Here is a 16,578-nt window from a genome sequence, read left to right as displayed (position 1 = left end):
TGATTTTGTGCAGAGGTCCACTCTACCAGCCAACCTCAGATCTCCACGCATACACAAACTAAGGCACATAAGTCTGCACACATCCAGACATTAACAGATACACACACATGGCCACCCTTTATATCGGTGGACCTCCACCAGGCCTCACTGCACTCCTCTTCTCAGAGAAACCCTCAACAGAAGAGTTGAGAAACACAAAACTTGTGAGATCTGAATGTCCTGGTGAGTGTCCACCTGTTACAGGTGGGTGCTGCCTGGACTGTCTCAAGAAAGACCAGACCAGGTGCACCACAGACACTTCAAACCTCATCTCAGGACAAAAACTAAAAGAACAACATAAACAAGGAGAAAACTTGCTTTAGAAACATGCAGGGTTAGAGGAGACGGCAGCCGTGTAGAGGTGAGCCTGTGTGAGTCCTTTTTCTTTTAGTGAACAACAGAAAAACAAAAAAAACTTCATCTGTAGGGTTGTTTTCTCTGAGACATGTTGGAATCTGTAAACAGTTACTCCGAAAAGGATCCAGATGTTTCAAAATACTTCTCTGGTGAACGTTTCAATTCTGCGAACATAAATGCTGTGATTAATGGACTAAAAGTCATCGCTTCTCACCCCTATTTATGGATTCAAGGATCAAAGGATCAAATTGGTGGTAAGATTCTAAATATATGTGATGTCATAATCTTGTTAGTTTGGAATACACAAAACAATAAGCACAGTTGTACAGACACACACACACTCCCAAAAACTAGCCAGCCCTCATGAGGAGGTTGCGACGCCCTCCAGGTGCGGGAAAGAAAGCAGGAAAAACCGGGAGCGGGCCGCCTCACCGCTCTTTACATTAATGGACCGCCCCAAAGAAATCCAAACACGGAAATGCTTGCACACACATGTGATTATGCACAGAGGTCCACCCTACCAGCCAACCTCAGAACTCCATGCAGGCACATATGAATGCACATACATTTACACACATCCAGAGATAAACTCCCCCAAAGAAATCCGAACATGGAAACTTTTGCGCACACTGCACACACATTCAGAGTTCATAATGTACTGGTGAGTCTCCACCTGTTACAGGTGGATGCAACCTGGACTGTCTCAAGACAGACGAGACCAGATCCACCAAAGAAACTGCAGATGTGAGGACATGCGTCTTTTTGAAATATATAAAACAATAAACACGGTCGTGCAGACACATACACTCACACAGGCTGCGAAAGCCTAGCCAGCCCTCGTGATGGGGTGGACCTCCTCCAGGCCTCACTGCCTTCCCCTCCTGAGAGAAACCCTTTATAGAAGAGTTGAGAAAGACACAATTTGTGAGGTCTGAATGTTCTGGTGAGTCTCCACCTGTTGCAGGTGAGTGCAGCCTGGACTGTCTCGAGACAGACCAGATCAGCTGCACCACAGACACTTCATACCTCATCTCAGGAGAAAAACTGAAAGAACAACATAAAAAAGGAGAAAACCGACCTCAGAAACATGGCCAACATCTGTTTGATTAGACTAACAAATAATGGTTGACCATTTTCAGGTGCTCGCCTAACCTTCAGTAGTTGTTCGATGTCATTGAAACGCTTAGGTTTTATATATCCAGTTTCCTTGGATTGATAATCTGTCTCGTATTGAAATGTTTCTTTGGTCAGTTTTGCCTGTTGCAGAATTTCAGGGTCGCTCTTGTTGACTTTAATAGCCACAATCTGTCTGTTTGCTCTGTGAATTGGTTAGAAACAAAACTGAACTTGTTTTGGTTTCTTTTGTAAAATGCTCTGAAAACATCTGGAAAGGGTTTGGGTTGGTGTCAGGTCAACGTCCGTTATGCCATAAAGTATAATGGGTGAGCGCTCGTATTATGGGTTTTGGGATCAAAGCAAAGCTACCACGTCATGAAGGATCGAAGCAAAGCTACCGCGTCACAAGGGATCAAAGTGATTCTGATGTATGCGCAGGCGCACACACACATGTTTGTTTGTGTAATATTGTTCACGCTAAATTTGACCGTAGGCAATTTAATATGAGTCAATCAAAGAAAATGTTAGTTTTGGAGAATTTTGAAATTACGAAACTAACAATTACGAGAATTTTTGTTCGTGTATTTTTTTTTTCCTTTGCATAACATGTCGAGCTTTTCTGTATATAGCCATGTCGTAGATTTCGGAGCAAACAAGAAATTGATGAAAATGTTCTATTTTATTTTAACAATCATCAACTGCATATGCAGGTTTCGTACGGGTGCTTGAAATCCTTGAAAAATCTTGGATATATTGTAGTGCTTCTATTTCGGATTTGGTGCTTAAAACGCCACCTCCACAGGACAAGACTCAGCTGTCCATCTGCATCTTAAGGACAAAGGTCACTCTTTCGAGGATGCCAATGTTCACATTTTGGACAGAGAAGACAGATTGTTTGAAAGAGGAGTGAAAGAAGCCATCTATGTCCACTGTGAGCGACCATCTTTGAACAGAGGTGGTGGTTTACGACACCTCTCGGGCCATCTATAATCCAGTTTTGAGTTCCCTTCCCAGACATCTTAACACCCACTCACATCCTGGGCCATCTGACCTCAGGAATTCGCATGATAAGGTGGGGCCAGGTTTCACAATGAACTCACCTGAAACTCTGGCTGATTGGGACCCACACCAAGTTTCACACCTTGGCTCAGGCGATTCGAGGATCATCAGGGGGTCCTTTTGTTCCTCTGTGGGGGGATATTCCCACTAGGTTTATATCTGGGACTCTCCACCATTTGACCTTAGAACTGAAGAAGCTTCTCGGATGAGAGGTGAAACGTCTTCAAGTAACTTAAAGAAGTCCAGACGCTTTTCTTTGCAAGCTCCTTTGACTACGATGACCTGGGTGACTGAGAACCTTCACAGCCACCAACCAGTAAATGAGAGCAGGTACACGGACTCCACACAAAGACGTAAACACAGACCCGAAGCATCACAATCAGCTTTCTCTTCCTCGGCTTTCTTACCCGACGGCCCGTACACGGACACGCCGTCGGGTGAGAAAGCCGACAGCTCACTGACCGCGTCAGCGGTTTCCGTCTTTTTTGCGCTCGAGTCTGAGCTGCAGGTTTTATCTCTCTCTAACCAAAATTCACTGAAGCAGCAGCAAAAGAAGATCCAAACTACGCTCCACATTTGATAAATCTCGTCATTAATCCCCTCTGACTTTTGCTGTTTTGCTTCCACCGCCTGCACAGCTCTCTCTCTCTCTCAGTGTACTTCAAGAACAGTTTCCTGTCTCAAATCTCTGTTTCCTGCATTATTCATTCGCTTAATTATGCACAAGTCATATACAGTGCTGTTGGTTGCTGTTTTTCCCCACCAGAAAATGACCTTGAAAAGAATCATTTCTGCTGTTTTATAACGAAGAAATTGAAACTTTTTAAAATGATGCCAAATTGCAAAACTTTTGCTGTGTCTCTAATCAAACCTCTGTAACTTTGCTCTGCTTCACTTCAGCAGCATCAGGTAATGGTCAGATGTTGATTCATGGTTTTCTTCACTTTTTGTTCTACTGCAGAATATTTTAAAGTGTATCTGCTATAGAAAACAGGGCAGGAAAATCTTCATGTTTTTCTGTGTTTTATCCTCAGTTACTTTGACACAAAGGCCTCTGCTGTGATGCTCACACCTCTGATGAAGTCTCACATGTGTCAGTGCTGATAAATCATCAAAATTATAATATTTCTGACTGTCTGAGGCAAAATCAAATTGAATGGAATCAGGACCTCGTGAATCGAATGGATTACAGAAATCAGTGATGATACCAGCCGTAGTGAGCAGCCTAGGCCCGACAGAAGTGGATGTAGCTGTGGGTAAAAAGGTGGAAAGAACTACTGATAACTTTTTTGTTAAGTTAAGGCCTGATCCTTCTGAAATTCATAGCCAGCTCTGACATGGAGCCATCAATCTCTGGGCGCTGAAAAAGCAGCAGTGTGTCCAGAAAACACATTATATGCTGCGATAAATGCCCAAGTGTCCCCTCTAACACTGCCTTTCAGTGGCAGCAGCAAACAGGTCGTCAGAGGACACAGGATGACATCATATTGTATGCCTATATGACATCATACTGTAAGGCTTGTATGACATCATACTGTATGCATATATGACATCAATTTGAATGCATATACGATATCAAGCTGTCTCGTTCCAGGACTTCAAGCTGAGTGCATACATACATAGATGGCACAATCTTTCAGTTTGGAGGTCTTGATTCGCCCATCTGACGTCCTGTCCTCTATCCTGAGGAACCAGGGATCAGTGTGGCGGTCTGCAGTTTGTACAAAGATCACTTGGTTACTACTGAATCAAAACACCTGAAGTAAAAGCCCCAAATTAAGATGAATTTAACAGGTAAAGGACTTTACTCACCTAGATATTTACGCACACCCACAGCACGTGGTGTGGTAAAGGTCGGCCAAGATTTTGACCACATGTCAGAAACTGGATCAAAATTGGACTAAACTCACTTGAACTCTGACTTTGTCTGCACTTAGAACTATCACAAGACATTAAAACAAAACATCGGGCATTGATGACATCACAGGAATCTAACATTCTAATCTATGCAAACTGTCTCCATGGCTACATAATATCAAATTAAATCATAGCAAAGGAGTAAAAAGCAGGATCAGTCTTAGGGTGTATGTTACATGTTTGCCAGTTTGGATGAGTGAGTGCAATACTTCATCGGCCTGTGTTGTAGCAACCTGTTGAACCTGCTGAGAAACTTTTCTTTGTCCACTCTGCCCCAAACTTCACATGCTCCATAAAAGTCGAGGCCTAGAGACCTCTGCATAGTTATTAGCATTAGGTTATCAGTATCATCTGATATATATGACATTTACAGTACAGTACTCACACATGACATAGGAGGAATAAATATGAACTTTTTGACATAAATTTGATCATATGAAATTGGATTTTTTTTAAATATGAAACTTTTTCCTTCCGTCATACTTCAGAAATATAATATATTAAGTTTTGAACATTTTAAAACATTTAAGTTTGCTCGTTGTATTTATAAGATCCTACATGGACGTGCTCCACAATCATTGGTCAGTCATGTTAAAATCCATTATCAGTGGAAAACAAACCTGATCCTCTACTAGAGGCGATTGTGCAATACCTTTTAGACATAACACTCAGCAAACAGTTATTATCAGTTAAAGTCAGTGAGATTTGGAGTGATACATGACACATGACGGAATAAGACACGCAGACTTAGCATGACGAACCGACGAGGAACACGTACACTGTGAATACATACAGAGGGAAAAGAGGACTAGAGATGAGACATGGACATAACTAAGCACAAACAGAACATGATGGCTGGGGGAAAACACACGTGACAGAAGGAATGGGTCACAAGGGCAAAACATGTAAACGAGAGGAGGAGACGGGAGAAAAAGACATTACTGAAATACATGAAGGGCCAGGGCTGGGGCAGCCAACCAGTCACAGACAAACAGCCACATTTTTTACTGTGTCACCGCAAAGAGCCACATCATACACCTGGGCACACATGAACATCACCCATCCTTTCCTCTGTCCTGCGTTCAGTTTAGGATATCAAACTCAGGACCCTAACCCCATCAGGCCGGGGTCTTTGTGTGGAGTCTGCATGTTCTCTCCAGCTTCCTCCCACAGTCTAAAGACATGCAGTCAGTGGGGGTCTTCTCGCCCCGTTCACATTCACACAGATTTTTTCTGTTCTTGTTCCTTTTTACCAAGCCGGGTTTGTTGGTCCTTGTTTCCCTCTCCTGCTGAGTTCCTCCTGACGGAGTTCATAAGCCAGTCAAAGATCTGCACGTCACAATGGACTGAGATGTCAACTTCCTCCCACCAAAAAAAAGAAAAAAGTAAAGTCGTCAAGCAGCAGGAGAACAAAAAGTCATACTACAGCTACTGCACCCTCTAATTTATTAGATTCTTTCAATCATGTGTTTCATAGGGGCCTCGGAGCACTTCTGCAAACTAAATGAGCTGTGCTGGAACTTACACCATCACGTAACCCATAAAGGAAATCTCTTATTCATAAAAAGAAACAAATGTTTGCTTTGATTACTCCTTGAGAAACTGAATGTCACGGTCCTGGGTCGCTGGCTCAGTGTTTTCTGTTTTGTTTTATTAATCTTTGATTTCTTGATGTGTCTTTGTTAGTTCTTAGGTTTTGGTTCTGTGTCCCCGCTGTTCTGTGTTGGTACTGTGCCTCTACATAAATAGCATCATAATTTCATATTTTGTCAGCACTTCCTAGCAGTATGTAACTACACAATAAATGTCAGGGTTTGCGTGTTGAGATATGAATGGAGGACCCAAGATGCAGGCATTGCTGATGTGAGTGAGCTTTATTTATGGAGAGTGACATACAAACAAAGGCGAGGGAGGCGAGAAACAAAACTAGGAAAACCTAAACTGGGAAAGTTGAAAACCAAATAAGAAACCTGGACACGAGGGAATGGAGTTAAAACACGAAGGATGACAAGCAGGAAAAACAGCATGGAGGAACACAGACGGACCAGTAACGCACACAAGAGGACGAATGCTATAAATTAGTGATGGCCCGCTTGAAGCTGACGCTCCGGCGCGTGTGTCAAAAACACCAACACACCGCTTCAGAAGCACTCTGTCGATGCTCGAGTCGTTTGGCCACAGTCACGTGATCAGTGACGTCCAATTGTGAATTGTGAATTCCACTCTGCAGAGTGGGCAATCATAATGAAGCAGTTCAGTTTTTTGTAGATTCAAGCTGCTCTTCATATTTTTGACCAGCAGATGTCACCACAGAGGACTGTGTTAAAAAGCTTCCAGTAATGAATCGTTTTTCAACACAAGCTTCAGAAAGCTTTGTTTGGCCATCACTACTATAAATACACACAGAGGGAAACGAGGAAACTCAGGAGGGGGACACAGCTGAGCCTAATGAATCTGACGAGACGGGTCATTCATGTACTGTACATGATGCGGGTAGATGCTGTACGTTTATGGGCTGCAGGAGAGACACAGATTTGTGCAGCTGAGGTTGTTTGGGGTGCCTGCGTGTTCGCCTGCTGGGCCTGAGCGAGCCTCTCCACATCTGTGGCCCGGCGGTCTCTTCTCTTGCTGAGGATCTTAACGTAGTTTGCTGGGACGAGCCGGTGGTCTCACCGTCCACGCTGGCCAGGAGCGAGCCACGCACACGGGGCTGTAGCTCTAAACACGAGGGAGATAGTTGTAAACATGGGGCACGCTCACACAAAAGAAGAGCCCTCATCTGTTATTTCTAAGATAAGGAAAACAAAAATAGAAGGTTTTGGGTCAAAGCACTCAGAATCAAATGTCCCGCAGCCAGTAAAAAGCTCATCACCTTTAGGAGCGAGGTTGAGCATCTCTCCATCTTGCATAGAAAGCTCCTCCTGAGAAGCAGCTGTAAAGTCATATTCTCCTCTGGCCACCACGTGGTCGTCCTCCTCGCTCGCCCAGTTAGTGTCTAAACCAAGCAAGGAAACTGAATGAAAGACATTCATCATTTTAACTGGTCTTAACCAAAAACAAGTCCTTCTGCTTTTCCTTACACTTGTAAAGTAACTAATGGCATATGGAGCTATGGTACCCAATTTATTTGCCACTGAGTTACACAAAGGCACATATGATGTCATACAAGCAGACTCATCTTTACACGTGTACTGCAGCCCTGAACATTACCAGCTTCAGATTCTATTATCAAACTTTGCAACAGCAGCCTTAATTACTTTGAACTCAAAACAATTAGCACCTGCAGCCACTGTCCTGTGTTGAGTACACCTCTCAAAACAACTAAATGTACTCATATGAATATGTGAGTGCTTGTTGTTCCATCTCTTCAGCCTGCTGCACAAACCTGCTGGGGGGACGTCCTCAAGGTGAGGTGTGTGTCTGTATCCTCCCAGGCTGTAGCCGCCACCGTAGCTGTAGCTGTAAGGCCTGTAGCCACCACAGATGGAGCTCCCATAGGGGCTGTAAGAGGGGAGAAGGAGCTGCTGGATGGACAGTAGGACTGCTGGACCTTATGAGGGGGCACCAGGGGCGCCATCCTGGGCAGGACAGAAGGGCTAGCAGGGGTAGAGGAGCCTGTAGCTAATCCTAAATCTGTAGATCTGTTTGGTGACAACATAAAGATAGAATATCAGTAAAATTCACCCATAATTCATTGCAACATTAATTGAGCAAAGCATTAGTTCAGAAACGTCATGGAGTCGAGCTAAACCACAAACTGAATGAACAGCTCATAGAGTGGCTCTCTTCCACAGCGTGTCCTTTGTCCTTTCTCCCTCCCCTCAACCCCAACCAGTCCTCAGAGGCTGCCCCTCCCTATACCTGCTTCTACTGGAAGTTTCTTCCAGTTAAAATGGTGTTTTTCCTTCCCACAGTCACCAAGTGCTCGCTCAAAAGGGCTTGTTTTGATCATTTAGTTTCCTCTGTATTACAATAGGGCCTCCACCTTGCAGTATAAAGTGTCTTGAGGTGACTGTTGTTGTGATTAACGCTATATAAATAAACTGAAATTGAATTGAGTCAACTCTTCCTCCTGCCTCATCTCCAGCTCTGCTACTCTTCATCTGTACAGACGGTGGAAACACACAATAAATTCACCATCAACCAGCAGCTAGCGGCAACTTTTAGCATGGGATGTTTTCTCACATGAGCTGACGTTATGAACCAGTCAACACACCTTAAATATCCTTAAATATTATTATCACAGCTCTGATTGTTCAGCTTCTCCAATCTGATGACCATATTCTCTTAACCTTAAAAAGATATGTTGATATGTCCAAAAAAGATAAAGATGTGTCAGATTTAATTCCATTTCCTCACTTAAAGTGGAAAAAAGTGTCAGGGTGGGGGGACTGATTGAACTGTGATTGTGGAATTTGCCTCACACAGGTGCGTTCACTGTTGCTTGTTTGAGAATACTGCTGCATATATACAAATGCTGACTGCATAAACAAACTGTTGTACATATATTTTTAGAATTATCTGAATATATTAAGAAAAAGACAATAAAAAACAATGACTTGCAGCATCAAGCGGAGGACTTTAATCTTCTCTTGTTTACGAGTTTGGGGACAGGTGAGCAGAGGACTGACAGATGAAGACACGAGCTTTCTCTAAGGGTGTTGCCTCTCCCTTAAAGACAGGCTGAGGAGTTCAGTTACTCAAAAGGGGCTCAGAGTAGAGCTGCTATTCCTACACGTTGAAGAGAGGCTGATGAGAAAAGGAGAAAGAGGCCCAGGGCAGACCTAGGACTCTCTGGAGAGGCTATATCTCTCAGCTGGCCTGAGGATGTCTTGGTGTTATCCCAGAAGAAGTGGAGGAGGTGGCTGGGGAGAGGGAGATGTGGGCTTCTCTGCTTAGGCTGCTGCCCGGGTAAACCAGTCCTTGATAAGCAGAAGAAAATGGATGGATAACAATAATAAGCAGAAGAAGCTAAAAGACACAAATTTAAAATAAAACATTATTAGTTATGAATTGAAAGATATAATTATTCAGCTATATAATAACTCAGCTTATAAATATATATGTAGCCATTTTTTTGAAGGAAATTATCGGGCAAAGGAACTGAGTTTGTTGGCAAACAGCAGCTACATTTTCTTCTGAACTGACAGTTAGCAAGTACAGAACAAACAGAAATGCAATGAAAATATTTCTGCGGCTTTTATTAATTTCACTTATTAAGCAGAACTGCACAAAACAAACAAAAAGGCTCAATTAACAGAAGAGAGAGAAATCTAGCGAGACACACTGACTAGGACACGGCCTCAGAGGAACAAACTAGCAGTCAGCCACTTGTACGGCTGTGCAGATAAATAATTAGTTGCTTTTTTATTCCTGGGACTTCTGATCCTCTCCAAATACACAGGGAAGTACCTGATGCAGCTAGTTTTGGGTACTACCATCACCAAGCATTTAAAAAATCTATTAGAGGATAATAAAGTGTTTTCACCAACCAGAAGAAAAACATATTTTAGCGTATAAAATAGCAGTCTCTTCCAAACAAGTCCTTTAGCATGCTGATGTTAAAAAAGATCATGTAGAGTAAGACAGGCATAGAGAACAGCACTGACTGGGAGAGGCTTTGAACAGATGACATACTCAGATCAATTCAACATATAAGACTTTAACAATGCACAAGCATCTATCAAAAACCTATTTAATCTATCATCTGTGATATTATTATATACAATTATAATGTATTGTTCATCTCCCTTAAATAAACAGGCAGCCTTAAGGTATGAAATATTCATTTGTCTACTGTTTCAGTGGCTGATAGTGCCCCACAGGCCTCAATGTGAGTTTGAAGCCATTATAATCTTCAAGTTGTTTAACAATAAACAGATTTTGAATGAAAGCCACGGAACTTCGGTAGCACAAAAAAGTCTATATTCTTTGTGTCCATATGGATCAGTCATATTACCATTATTTCCCCCTAAGGTTGCCAAAAGCACCAAGTTAATACTTGAAAAAACTGCAGCAATACACCAAAATAGAATCAATATTCTGTTTACTTGGTGACAACGCTGCTTTTAGCCTTCAATCAGAAAGCTTGAGTTGGCTAGTTAAGCATCGGGCTAACGTTTAAAGCTTTCACTTTGGGGAAGTAACTCGCATTACTGCTACTGCTGTGTAATCTTGGTTAAATTCACAGCATATTCCAGAAATTACCCTGCAATAACTAACTGTTAGAATAGCGGCACCGTATTGCATCACACTGAGTGCATTTCAATCATTTATCCCGCGAGTTTGCTAGCTAGCAAAATAATAAAAACGATTTTAAAAATTAGCATGTGTAACGTCCACACTGGAGAAAATGATTTACTAGGACTTACGCAAACTCCTCCACAGTGAAAACGTACAAATCCTTCTTGCAGACTCCTTCTTGTATTTTTCGTTTTCCAGCAAACACTCATTAAAACGGCCTCCAGGCACGTTAGTGCGCTCACCCCCGACTGTTCGGGGAGGGGGTGGGGGGTCACACATTGAAACAGACTGACGTGCAGAGGTACAAGGCAGCCCAGGCAGAGAAATGTTGCTTTTAGACTTTGCCATTTTATTTCTCTATCTGATAAGAAAACTATTCAGTCAGATAGTTATTTGTGGTGAATGAAATACAGTTTCAAGACGTTTTAAGCACCAAATCCGAAATAGAAGCACTACAATATATCCAAGATTTTTCAAGGATTTCAAGCACCCGTACGAAACCTGCATATGCAGTTGATGATTGTTAAAATAAAATAGAACATTTTCATCAATTTCTTGTTTGCTTCGGAATCTACGACATGGCTATATACAGAAAAGCTCGACATGTTATGCAAAAGAAAAAAAATACACGAACAAAAATTCTCGTAATTGTCATTTTCGTAATTTCAAAATTCTCCAAAACTAACATTTTCTTTGATTGACTCATATTAAATTGCCTACGGTCAAATTTAGTGTGAACAATATTACACAAACAAACATGTGTGTGTGCGCCTGCGCATACATTAGAATCACTTTGATCCCTTGTGACGCGGTAGCTTTGCTTCGATCCTTCATGACGCGGTAGCTTTGCTTCGATCCTTCATGATGTGGTAGCTTTGCTTTGATCCCAAAACCCATAATACGAGCGCTCACCCATTATACTTTATGGCATAACGGACGTTGACCTGACACCAACCCAAACCCTTTCCAGATGTTTTCAGAGCATTTTACAAAAGAAACCAAAACAAGTTCAGTTTTGTTTCTAACCAATTCACAGAGCAAACAGACAGATCGTGGCTATTAAAGTCAACAAGAGCGACCCTGAAATTCTGCAACAGGCAAAACTGACCAAAGAACAATTTCAATACGAGACAGATTATCAATCCAAGGAAACTGGATATATAAAACCTAAGCGTTTCAATGACCTCGAACAACTACTGAAGGTTAGGCGAGCACCTGAAAATGGTCAACCATTATTTGTTAGTCTAATCAAACAGATGTTGGCCATGTTTCTGAGGTCGGTTTTCTCCTTTTTTATGTTGTTCTTTCAGTTTTTCTCCTGAGATGAGGTATGAAGTGTCTGTGGTGCAGCTGATCTGGTCTGTCTCGAGACAGTCCAGGCTGCACTCACCTGTAACAGGTGGAGACTCACCAGAACATTCAGATCTCACAAATTGTGTCTTTCTCAACTCTTCTATAAAGGGTTTCTCTCAGGAGGGGAAGGCAGTGAGGCCTGGAGGAGGTCCACCCCATCACGAGGGCTGGCTAGGCTTTCGCAGCCTGTGTGAGTGTATGTGTCTGCACGACCGTGTTTATTGTTTTATATATTTCAAAAAGACGCATGTCCTCACATCTGCAGTTTCTTTGGTGGATCTGGTCTCGTTTGTCTTGAGACAGTCCAGGTTGCATCCACCTGTAACAGGTGGAGACTCACCAGTACATTATGAACTCTGAATGTGTGTGCAGTGTGCGCAAAAGTTTCCATGTTCGGATTTCTTTGGGGGAGTTTATCTCTGGATGTGTGTAAATGTATGTGCATTCATATGTGCCTGCATGGAGATCTGAGGTTGGCTGGTAGGGTGGACCTCTGCGCATAATCACATGTGTGTGCAAGCATTTCCGTGTTTGGATTTCTTTGGGGCGGTCCATTAATGTAAAGAGCGGTGAAGCGGCCCGCTCCCGGTTTTTCCTGCTTTCTTTCCCGCACCAGGAGGGCGTCGCAACCTCCTCATGAGGGCTGGCTAGTTTTTGGGAGTGTGTGTATGTGTCTGTTCAACTGTGCTTATTGTTTTGTGTATTCCAAACTAACAGGATTATGACATCACATATATTTAGAATCTTACCACCAATTTGATCCTTTGATCCTTGAATCCATAAATAGGGGTGAGAAGCGATGACTTTTAGTCCATTAATCACAGCATTTATGTTCGCAGAATTGAAACGTTCGCCAGAGAAGTATTTTGAAACATCTGGATCCTTTTCGGAGTAACTGTTTACAGATTCCAACATGTCTCAGAGAAAACAACTCTACAGATTTTTAAGGTAAGTTTTCTTTCTTTTTTCTGTTTTTCTGTTGTTCACTAAAAGAAAAAGGACTCACACAGGCTCACCTCTACACGGCTGCCGTCTCCTCTAACCCTGCATGTTTCTAAGGCAAGTTTTCTCCTTGTTTATGTTGTTCTTTTAGTTTTTGACCTGAGATGAGGTTTGAAGTGTCTGTGGTGCACCTGGTCTGGTCTGTCTTGAGACAGTCCAGGCAGCATCCACCTGTAACAGGTGGAGACTCACCAGGACATTCAGATCTCACAAGTTTTGTGTTTCTCAACTCTTCTGTTGAGGGTTTCTCTGAGAAGAGGAGTGCAGTGAGGCCTGGTGGAGGTCCACCGATATAAAGGGTGGTCATGTGTGTGTATCTGTTAATGTCTGGATGTGTGCAGACTTATGTGCCTTAGTTTGTGTATGCGTGGAGATCTGAGGTTGGGAGGTAGGGTGGACCTCTGCACAAAATGACAACTGTGTGCAAACATTTCCATGTTTTGATTTCTAGGAATTTGGTTTCTTTGGGGGACAACTGCTCAGTGAGTGTAAGAGTATGTCAACGGCTTAATTCAATTCAATTCAATTCAATTTTATTTATATAGCCCAAATCACAACAAATGTTGCCTCAAGGCGCTTCATAGATACAGAGAAAAACCCAACTATCATATGACCCCCTATGAGCAGCACTTTGGCGACAGTGGGAAGGAAAAACTCCCTTTTAACAAGAAGAAACCTCCGGCAGAACCAGGCTCAGGGAGGGGCGGGGCCATCTGCTGCGACCGGTTGGGGTGAGAGAAGGAAGACAGGATAAAGACATGCTGTGGAAGAGAGACAGAGATTAATAACAGATATGATTCAATACAGAGAGGTCTGTTAATACATAGTGAGTGAGAAAGGTGACTGGAAAGGAAAAAACTCAATGCATCATGGGAATCCCCCGGCAGCCTACATCTATTGCAGCATAACTAAGGGAGGATTCAGGGTCACCTGGTCCAGCCCTAACTATATGCTTTAGCAAAAAGGAAAGTTTTAAGCCTAATCTTAAAAGTAGAGATAGTGTCTGTCTCCTGAATCCAAACTGGAAGCTGGTTCCACAGAAGAGGGGCCTGAAAACTGAAGGCTCTCCCTCCCATTCTACTTTTAAATACTCTAGGAACAACAAGTGCTCTAATAGGGTGATATGGTACTACAAGGTCATTAAGATAAGATGGGGCCTGATTATTTAAGACCTTGTATGTGAGGAGCAGGATTTTGAATTCAATTCTGGATTTAACAGGAAGCCAATGAAGGGAAGCCAAAACAGGAGAAATCTGCTCTCTCTTTCTAGTCCCTGTCAGTACTCTTGCTGCAGCATTTTGGATTAGCTGAAGACTTTTCAGTGAGTTTTTTGGACATCCTGATAATAATGAATTGCAGTAGTCAAGCCTGGAAGTAATAAATGCATGAACTAGTTTTTCAGCGTCACTCTGAAACAGGATATTTCTAATTTTAGAGATGTTGCGCAAAGCATGTTCTAATCGCTCTAATAGGATAGTATGGTCAACAGTATCGAATGCTGCACTGAGGTCTAGCAGGACAAACACAGAGATGAGTCCACTGTCAGAGGCCATAAGAAGATCATTTGTAACCTTCACTAAAGCTGTTTCTGTGCTGTGATGAGCTCTGAAACCTGACTGAAACTCTTCAAATAAGCCATTCCTCTGCAGATGATCTGTTAGCTGTTTGACAACTACTCTTTCAAGGATGTTTGATATGAAAGGAAGGTTGGAGATTGGCCTATAATTAGCTAAGACTGCTGGGTCTAGAGATGCTTTTTGAGTAAAGGTTTAACTACAGCCAGCTTCAAGGCCTGTGGTACATAGCCGATTATTAGAGATAGGTCGATCATATTTAAGATCGAAGAATTAATTAATGGCAGGACTTCTTTGAGCAGTTTTGTAGGAATGGGGTCTAAAAGACACGTTGATGGTTTGGAGGAAGTAATTATTGAAGTTAACTCAAGATCAATTGGAGAAAAAGAGTCTAACTTAATATCAATGGTACTAAGAGTAGCTGTAGATAATATTACATCTGTGGGATGATTATTGGTAATTTTTTCTCTAATGATAACAATTTTATTTGTGAAGAAGTTCATGAAGTCATTACCAGTTAACGCTAAAGGAATGGTTGGCTCAAAAGAGCTCTGACTTTTTGTCAGCCTGGCTACAGTGCTGAAGAGAAACCTGGGGTTGTTCTTATTTTCTTCAATCAGTGACGAATAGTAAGATGTTCTGGCTTTGCGGAGGGCTTTCTTATAAAGCAACAAACTATTTCTCCAGGCTAAATGATGATCCTCTAAATTTGTGACACGCCATTTCCTCTCCAGATTACAAGTCATCTGCTTTAGGGTACGTGTTTGAGAATTATACCACGGAGTCAGGTACTTCTGATTAGAGACCTTAGTTTTCACTGGAGCTACAGTATCCAGAGTCGTACGGAGGTGAAATTATTAACCAGATAATCGACCTCTTTTGGGGTAGCGTTCAGATAGCTGCTCTGCTCTGTGTTTGTACAGGGCATTGACAATGATAACAGTGGGTGGATTATATTCTTAAACTTAGTTACAGCGCTTTCAGAAAGACATCTACTTTGATAAAGTCTACTCTCCACTGCTGCATAATCAATTATTGTAAATGTAAATGCTATCAGGAAATGATCAGACAGGAGAGGGTTTTCAGGAAACACTGTTAAATGTTCAGTTTCTATGCCATATGTTAAAACAAGATCTAGAGTGTGATTAAAGTGGTGGGTGGGTTCTTTTACATTTTGAGACAAACCAATTGAGTCTAATAACAGATTAAATGCCATGTTGAGGCTATCATTTTTAGCATCTACATGGATGTTAAAATCACCCACAATAATTATTTTATCTGAGCTCAGAACTAAATCAGATATAAAGTCTGAGAAATCAGACAGAAACTCTGTGTAAGGCCCAGGTGGACAATAGATGTTAACAAGTAAGACTGGTTTCTGAATTTCACAGCTGGGGTGGACAATGTTAAGCATCAGGCTTTCAAATGAATTAAAAGTCTGTCTTGGTCTTTCATTAATTAATAGACTAGACTTGAATAGTTGGTCTCTCGTGGCAGCAGCTTGTGGGATGCTCTTCTCCAGGGTCCCCTTGGGCCAGCAATGCGTGTATGTGGCTTATGAACTCAGCAGGAGAGGGAAACAAGGACCAACAAACCCGGCTTGGTAAAAAGGAACAAGAACAGAAAAAATCAACATCATTACACATCCCTGAGCTGTCATTTACACCACCTGTGGCACTTGATTTATTGGTCACTAAACGTGGTGTGTGTTTGGTGCGTCACTGGCTGCGTGTTCTGTGTTATTTGTCGGTCGTGGGGTTTGGGCGTTGATATTTGACATCACAGCAGAGAGACTGGATGTGATGTCAGACCCCTCTAAATCGTGTAATTTACAGATATTTAATTCCAATGATTTGACTGCATCATTGTGTCTTTGAGTTATGACCCAAACTCTCTTTCAACTTTGTGAATAAATTCA

At 42.2% G+C, this 16,578-nt stretch overlaps 1 long non-coding RNA gene across 2 annotated transcripts; it reads right to left on the bottom strand.

Annotated features, from left to right (window-relative positions):
* Positions 1-6,475: 6,475 nt before the first annotated feature.
* Positions 6,476-11,033, bottom strand: LOC148094610 (uncharacterized). Of its 2 annotated transcripts, XR_015718453.1 has the most exons (4): positions 10,860-11,033; positions 7,874-9,410; positions 7,361-7,483; positions 6,476-7,206 (listed from the first exon to the last, which is right to left on the bottom strand). It is a non-coding gene; the product is annotated as an uncharacterized LOC148094610 (long non-coding RNA). The 2 variants fall into 2 exon arrangements; XR_015718452.1 differs by lacking the exon at positions 10,860-11,033 and having other exon boundaries at positions 7,874-9,538.
* Between the last annotated feature and the right edge of the window lie 5,545 nt (positions 11,034-16,578).

Source organism: Neolamprologus brichardi, unplaced genomic scaffold, assembly GCF_056152115.1.
Source record: "Neolamprologus brichardi isolate AB-2024 unplaced genomic scaffold, ASM5615211v1 NODE_ptg000033l+_length_6344489_cov_1, whole genome shotgun sequence".
In the NCBI taxonomy this organism is placed as follows: Eukaryota; Metazoa; Chordata; class Actinopteri; order Cichliformes; family Cichlidae; genus Neolamprologus; species Neolamprologus brichardi.
The sequence above is the reverse complement of the archived record's forward strand: the minus strand, read 5'-3'. Positions and strand labels throughout refer to the sequence as shown.